We start from the raw sequence: 8,543 nt of genomic DNA on the forward strand, positions 1-8,543 counted from the left end.
ACCATGGGACTCTTCCAGTACACACGCCTACAGTTCGGCGTGGCCTCAGCCCCAGCCATCTTCCAGAGGGAGATGGACAACCTCTTCAGAGGCATGAGGCGCGTGGCGGTGTATTTGGACGACATCCTGGTTACCTGTACAGACGACGGGGACCACCTGCAGAACCTCCGCAAAGTCCTGACACGATTGCAAGACGCCGGTCTCATGCTGAAGCTGGACAAGTGCGTGTTACTGACCCCCAATGTGGAGTACTTCGGACACATCATCTCCCAGGCTGGCCTGGCCCCGGCACCCCGCAAGACTGAGGCCGTGATCAAGGCGCCGAAGCCCAAGAACATGAAGGAGCTTCAGAGTTACCTCGGCCTCATCAACTTCTACTGGAGGTTCCTGCCCAACCTGTCGACGCATCTGGAGCCGCTGCATCGTCTGCTTTGTGATGGTCTGCAGTGGGTCTGGAAGAAGGAGCAGGACTTGCATGGCCTTCCAGCACAGCAAGAAGTTGGTCATCAAGGCTCCAGTGCTGGTACACTTCGATCCGGCCAAGCCTGTAGTCCTCGCAGTTGATGCGACACCGAACGGGGTAGGAGCCGTCCTGTCGAACCGGGGTCAAGACGGTCAGGAACGCCCTGTAACGTTTGCTTCTCGTCGGCTTCATGCGGCAGAGCAACGCTATAGCCCGCTCGACAAGGAAGGTTTGGCGCTCAGGTTCGGGATCGAGCGTTTTTACCAGTACCTGTGGGGACGGAAATTCGAGGCAGTCACTGACCACAAGACACTGCTGGGGCTACTGGGGCCTGACAAGGCAGTTTCAGTGCAAGCCTCCCCTCGTGTGGTACGCTGGGCCTTGACGCTGGCGGCCTACAGCTACAAGCTGGTCTATCGCTTTGGGAAGGACCTCGGACCTGCCGACGCCCTGAGCCGCCTGCCCCTGCCGGAGGTGTCTGCTGCTGTTTCATAGCCAGCTGAAGTTTTCCTGCTGAAGCTGGCATACCCAGGGGTACTCAACAAGACTGCGGCGGCGCAGGCGACCAGCTGAGACCCGGTCCGGTCACACGTGGTCCAGGCGGTTTCCCGAGGGGAGGAGCTGAGTCACCAGACCTACCGCCACAAGGCCGCCGAGCTGAGCTTCAAGCAGGGCTGCCTGCTGTGGGGTTCCAGGGTGGTGATTCCATAAAGTCTCCGGGCCAAGGTCTTGCAGTTGCTGTATGCGGGGCACCCTGGCGTGGAAAAGACCAAGGTGGTGGCACAGTCGCACGTTTGGTGGCCTGGCCTGGACCAGGACATCGCGCACAAGGTGCCAGGCTGCCAGGTCTGCCAGGAGATCTCCTGGCAGACCTGGCAGCCTGGCACCTTGTGCGCGATGCTCCAAAAACCCCGCTCCAAAAACCCGCAGACCCATGGGGTTATGAAACCGTGTGGGTCCCACAGAAATTGTGTGGGTGTTCGGGTCCCTATGGGTCCCCGCACAGTTTGTTTGGGTGTGCGGGTCCCCACAGAGTGTGTGGGTGTATAGGTCCCCATGGGTCCCCGCACAGTCTGTGTGGGTCTACGGGAGCTGTGTGGGTCCTGCAGAGATCCTATAGGAGCTGTGTAGGACCAAAGTCCCGTGGGAGCCGTGTGGGTAACCCATAGGGTTTCATAACCCCATGCTCTGTGGGCAATCTCTGTGGGAACCTGTGGGGGAATGCATGCTTGACACCGTATTTCACTGCAGACCATTGCCAAGAACCGGCTGGTTCTATTTTTATTTACCGATTGGCTCTTCATTTCTCTTGCTTTCGCCGGTCGTTCATTTTTTCTCCCAGTATGTGGTTTACTTTTGCTGTCCTCGACATTACAGCAGTGACATCTGCATGGTACTTTTGGCCACGGAGCTCCATCATTAGGCATTCTGAAAAATATGCAATGACAAAATATTTAAAGGAGCACAATTTGTAGACGTAAGGCTTGAACTAATGTTCATTAAAATCACATGCCACATCACTTTCATGAACAGTTTCATTTGGAATAGCCTTTAATAATGACGCTCTTGAAGAATGCAATTGCAACATGCCCTATAAAATCAATTAAAAAGTTAATTGACAAATCTGGGTTAATTAGTCAACATATTGTGACGGTTATCCCCTTATCTATGTCCGCCGAGCCCCACAAATCTCTCGCCCTCTTTTTTTAAATTACGTTCAAACTAAAATGGCACATTCTGTATGATGCTGAACCCGATTATATCGAACTTTGTATCAAACTTTGTGAACAGACTAGTAGCTGCTATAAAAATGCATAGCGAAAAATGCGGTTACGTCGAAGGAAAATTGCAGCGTCTTCCGATAGATAGAACTGCCAAGAGCGCCGTTTAGCTTTGCAAGCTGGCTTTCCCCCAGCACGGGGACGCATTCGGGGAAAGCCAGCTTGCAGAAAAAGCTTGCCTTTTTTGGGCGGGAGGGAGGGAGGGAGGGAGGGAGGGAGGGAGGGAAGGGGGGGGGCAACCGCGTCGGCCCCCTGGAAGTGGGGAGAGGATGATCCGGTGAGATCTTGAAAAACGAAGAAGCGGCCACTGAATAGCCATGTGGAGTGTCCCTTATGACGTACAGACGCTCCTTCGAGAGTAAACAACTTTTCTAAATATGTCGTGTTTGTTTGTTGTCAGATTCATTCAAACTTTCATGTAGAATTACCCGCTATATCGAACTGGTAGACAGTCTTTTGCGAGTTCGACATAAGTGGGTTTGACTCTATAGCAATTCGTCATCGCCATTTGAAAGCTTTTTATGTCCAGTTCCTGGTTTTGACAAGTATTGGGCTTATGAAAGATACCGTCACAATGTCACCGTTTTCCACCATCAAAAACCCTAGAAAAAAGTGCTGGTTATACCCTTAATGTAATTTTTTTACACTTATGCCTGACTGCACGGGCCGCTAGCAAACGCCAAGCAGGCCGAATGTTTGAGACACAACATATGGTGCCCCTCTCCTATCTAATGTTTGAGCAAGCCAAGATAAAACCATTAAAAAAGAAGTACAATGCTGATGCAGAATTCAGTTTAGAGAAAGTGATTAAGAGTGTTCAAACATCCTACCAGTCATTGAGAGTACTAATATACATCACATATTACAACCCTGCTTTTATTTGCCACTGCATGACAAGTAGTTTGAGCTACTGTATTTTAAACAATACCTACTGGGAGTTAACAATGTTCCATGGGCACATTGAAGTGACCAAATAAATGGGCATATTTCGCTGATATATTAGAAGAGAATGCCTGAAAGCGGTGGTTTTAATATTTCAAAGATAAGGACATAAACCCCCTTGCGTCAAAAAGAAGAAAGAAGAGAATTGTTGCAAATTGCAACAATTCTCTCCACGAAAAGAAAATTTCGCAGAGCTTTTTTTTTTCTTTTTTTTTTTTGTGAAGACATCAGTTTATTCAGGGTCACTATAGCATGTACTGCAACTGCAAATGATTGTAATAAAAAGGAAATGCCCTACGCATTGCTTACTTCATATAGCCGAAATAAAGGCCAGTGGCACAAAAAAAAATATAAATCTGGTGTTGGCACGCAAAAAATAAAAAAATATAGCTTTTGTGTTGTACCGAGGTTACCTAATCTTCCTATAATTTTACTGAAAGCTTCCACCATTATGTCACAGCCGTGTGCTCAATCCTATCAGTTTTATGCGGTCCATCCAAAGATCACCGAAACATTGTGAACTCCCAGTATAATACCAACTAGCTCCCAAGATACTGCCTTGATTGAGAAGATTTTTCAAATAACTGCTTAGGTTACGCTTACGTAAGATAATTTGCACTCGCCTCTTAGGAATGCCGCTTTCTTGGGTGTCAGAGGCAGCCTGCTGTCCTTGTTAAGACTGACATTCGACGCCATTTCGGCCATAGTCCTCTGCAGGACACTGGACCCCCACAGAGCAATGGCCAGGTTCTTCACAGCAACGCTTGACCTTATGTCCTGGTTCACTATGTTGTCACCCCAGGCTTTCCACGTCACCTTGACATCAACCGTCGTAGAAATGCATCTATAAAAAATTAGAATAGGAAGCGAAACCGGTGTATTCGGTGGTGAGATCCTCCTTTCATGAAATGCTGCTTCGTGCATATTGACTAAAGCAAGTTTCGTTAGTTTAACTCCTTTTTTAGTTGAATCATTTTCAAAAATCCTGCGAAGCTCCCATACAACACTACTACGGTGCTCGAGCTATCAAGTTCTTTTATTACGTTCCCTGATTCTGCCGCTGTCAACTGCAAGGGGTACTGGGTGGCAAGCCCTCTTGTAGTGTCGGCTGCTGGCGAAGATTATTTGGCCGGCTCAAAAAAACCTGACAGTGCGATCACTGGCTGGCCTTGTGATTTCGCTCTTCCCTTTCCAGCCCCCTTTGCCTCCTTAGATGGGGTTTTGATGAATCCCCCCCCCCCCGCCTTCCCCCGAACTTTTCGGTCGGCGTAATGGACAGAGAACATGACAAGATGCGCCCACTGATTTGAGTTGCCGGTGCAAGGCGCGCCACTTTTTTACCTGTGTGCGGGGTTATCATGCAACCTCGAGCGTGGCTGGGACTATAAAACTAACGCTTTAAAAGAAAAGAAGCCACTTTATGCTCCAAGAGTGCTGAGTTTCATTCCCATGTACCTGGTGAACATAGGAAGAATAGACCATTTTCAAAACCTAAGCAAGCAACATTGACAGTCGCCATTTGTTGGACATGAAAGCTGTGATTGGATCGAAGACCACGTGAAATACTGACGTTGCACTCACGTCTATCCACGCCAATCACTGACACGGCGCTTGTTTCCAACGAGTACTCGGAATCCGCGTTTAAGAAATGGCGGCCTTGGATATGCACACACTTCTGAAAAGGGTTTATTGTATGGGCCAAAGGTAATTAATGGGGAATACGATGCTCCAAGTCTTTCCGCCTAATGCACTCAAAATGTTGAGCAGAATGTTAGAGATGCAGGTTTAAACTTTCTACAAAGAGATGTCGCCTTAGATATGTTTTTCAAGACACTAAAACTTGGGTCTTACACCACTGCTGAAGTGATGCAACACCAAAAAACAATAATTTGTGGCGATGGTGCTGAAAGAGAGATCTTATTTGAGCAACATTTATCGAGATCTAGATGGTCAATGACAAATTGTCAAGGCCTTTTCATCTTGAAGACATTGTGCAAGCATAGAAATGCCTTCTATCCAGAGGTATCTCTTATAAAGCAAAAACTTACCAAATCAACTTACCATTTCACATTCTAGGAAGTTTAGCAGCTGATATGGCTCCACCTCAGCGGGCTCTTTAGCAGCTGCCTCAGCGGATGCAGGTCCGACTGTACCAGCTGCTCCATCTAAGGTTGCAGGTATTGCAGCTGCACCACCGAAGGCTGCACCTGTGTTGCACATGCTCTGCATCACAGGAGCTGGTGCTGCTGCCACTTGTGAAAAATATAAAAAAAATATATGACATGAGTCAGAACAATGTGCAGGACTGCCACATGATGTGTGTAATGCTACAATAAAAGCTGAGAGTGGGAGTGGGGTCAACCAACCACCCACCAGCTTGGAGCAATGCGGCTGCACTCCTGCCCGTGTATACATGGAGAGCAGTGCCACATAACACAAGGCTGATTGCAGTTTGGTCCAGCCCATACGCAGCTTCTATGACACTGTCAGCCAAAAACTTAATAGGTATAGTAAGGGTCGTGGGCATGACATTTATGATGCTTTAGCTTGTCAAAGAGAGTATGTTGAATGCATACCATGCTCTTGCAGTCAAGTATTCGAGGTTAGGAAATAGCACGGAATATTTTTCATAAATATCTACTGCAAAGCTTTGCAACTCAGGAGTGTTCTGAAGAGTTTTACAGATTATAGCTTCTTGACTACACGGCTTGATAGACCGAGTAAAATGTTTTTGGGCATAAGTGAGGCAGAGATGTACAAGAATCGATGCAAAAAGTCCGCAGTACGTGGAGACCAGAGTTCGGAACAGGTGTGACAGCATTTGGCACGACAAATATGCCAATGTCATTATTTATTTTCGCAACATTAAAATGACTCTGAAAATGCGACCAGCTATGGGGTGTATTCACGCAAGTCTTGTGAGTGTTGAATTTTAGGTACAGCTCCTGGTTGTGTCCTTGTGCGATATATGACAAAATATTATAGATATTAATACTGGAAACTTCTCTGAAAACCAATGGGCACGGTGGCGAAGGACGTGAGAGGCACTGTTTACCACTCTTGCCGTTCGTTTGTGTTTGTGTGTTGTTACTTATGCCCGAGTCCCACTAGAGCGACAAACAGAAACAGACGACACCGACAAGCCTTCAACACATGCGGTATCCTCGCGATGGTATACCTTTGGCAGGCGTTTATAGTCGTTCGGTGCTCGTGAAGCGACCCCGGGTGATTGCAAGCCTGCCGAAGATACCCTCGCATGCGTAATACTTGTATCCGAGTGTAGCCTCTTTTATCCTATGCACAAGCCTGTGAAATCGCGACAGAGACTCTGGTTTGAGGCTCGTCGCTGTCGTTTGTTTCTGTATTGTCGCTCTAGTGGGACTAGGGGCTAACAAGCGCACCAATGGGAAGGCTTTAGCCATTATTGAAAACACTAAATAAAGAAATACAAAAAAATACAACACCCAGCAACACTGCATGCAAGTAGTGATGCACTTCTGTTGTCAACTCTGCATTCCGCTTACGAATGAAATGTGCAATTTCCCTAGAGGCTTTCATTCCAGGCGAGTGGCATCAGAATTGCTGAAGGCCAGCCCATAAACACAGTCTATGTTAAAACAATCCCAGCAGCAATAAGTTGCTATTGTATTGCCCAATATATAGAGCACCTTACCATAAACAGCCTTGGCAGTCTCCCATGAAGCCTGGACTTCAGCAGAGGAGACTCATCCTGTGTCGTCCCAGGACACTCACATCGGGATGGTGAAAGTGAATGCCAACTTCTGCTTGGCAAGGGCTGCAGTAAGTATAAAGATGAAAACAGAGTACAATATACAGTAAAAAATATTGTGGACCAACTTGAAAAAAGTGCACAAAAAAAAAAGACAAGGACAAAAGGACAGGAACACGTAGAACACAGACAGGTGCACACTAGCAACTCAATCCATTAAAAACAAAAGAAAGAAGAGAGCATCAGAGAAATCAAAAAGGCTGTGCTCGGAGAACTGAGCTTCAGGAACCGTGGCGCGAGGCAAAGATGTCAGGTAGATTGTTTTACAGAAGTTCTAGAATTAACAACATCCTTTCCATGTAGTAAAGTGGTGAGTTCATTCTAACTGAACATATTAAAAAATAGTACACAAAAAACAAGGAATAAAGGGTCGAGGAATACATACACTACATACAACTGCAGACTCCCAAGTCACATAAATTATAGCAAAAATAAAAAAAAAAGAATGCGGAAGGAGTTTTAGCAAAAGTCTAATTAGGTCCAAGTGGAACGTGTTAATTCAACCATAGCCACAAGGCTAAAAACAATTTCCTTGTTAGCTGAAGTAACAGACGAATGTGCAGACACATTGGTTGCCCATACTATGAATAATAAACGCCTAAAATAATCCTCTTTTATGTTTTCATAGTATATGCTAATTATCCACGTTTTTTTCTAAGGATAACATACACGAGCAGTGTAAACAGTGGATAGATAGCTGACAGTCCATCGTGAATTTTAGATAGAAATTGAGCTGTTTTGATGTATTAGCCATCGATCTGTTACCTTAAACGACGAGAAAATTATGGTTTTAAAATCTGCACTTGCTAATGGGTAAATCAGCGCGTTCCACTTGGGCCTCTGCTCGAGCTCCTTCCGCATTCTTTATTTCCTTCTTCTCTGTTTATGCGAGTTGAGTCTGCACTTGCATGTGGTCTATGTGTTACCCTCCTTGTCTCCATGACTTTTTGTGAACTAATTTTCAAGGTGTTCAATTAGCCCCAGCTCATCCCCTTACTACCAAAAACAATTACAACCTACACCATTCACTAAAGGCAGTACCAAAGAGAAAAAAAACAGGAATTGGGTGAGGTATGAACACTATATACTTATACTGAACAAAATATACCTCCCATAAATTGGCGCGACACAATTCAAAATAAGGACACGCTTGTAAACTACCCCAGAAGCGGTGTCAAAAATTTTTTCGCGGGCACAAATTTTTGCGATCGGGAGTGGCATGCTATGCAATAATCACATTACCGTAGGGTGAATTTACCGCGGCACCAATTTTTGGCAATTCTTTTCCGGTTATAAATCGAGAAAATGAAGTCGTTTGCAGGCGACTGGGCGGCGGAAGCTACGGGCCTGCTCGATCAACCAATCGCTGACTTTTGCCTGGTCCAGCTCTCCGGACGCAAATACGCACACAGAATCCACCTGTGGTGTCAAACCTAGAGCTTCGGCGATGGAGGGGCACCGCGCTCTTCCAGACATTCTAGTTTACAAGTAAACAGTACGGTGGAGGGAGGCAATCAAACCACCCCCCCCCCTCCCTTTATTTTTCCGTCTTAGCATGCCTGCCTGC

The 8,543-nt window shown here is 46.4% G+C and overlaps 1 long non-coding RNA gene across 1 annotated transcript; it reads right to left on the reverse strand.

Annotated features, from left to right (window-relative positions):
* Positions 1 to 3,873: 3,873 nt before the first annotated feature.
* Positions 3,874 to 6,899, reverse strand: LOC115315039. Its single transcript, XR_005715950.3, has 3 exons — positions 6,860 to 6,899; positions 5,248 to 5,438; positions 3,874 to 4,030 (listed from the first exon to the last, which is right to left on the reverse strand). It is a non-coding gene; the product is annotated as an uncharacterized LOC115315039 (long non-coding RNA).
* Between the last annotated feature and the right edge of the window lie 1,644 nt (positions 6,900 to 8,543).

This window comes from Ixodes scapularis, unplaced genomic scaffold (assembly GCF_016920785.2).
Source record: "Ixodes scapularis isolate PalLabHiFi unplaced genomic scaffold, ASM1692078v2 ptg000460l_1___fragment_1__unscaffolded, whole genome shotgun sequence".
In the NCBI taxonomy this organism is placed as follows: Eukaryota; Metazoa; Arthropoda; class Arachnida; order Ixodida; family Ixodidae; genus Ixodes; species Ixodes scapularis.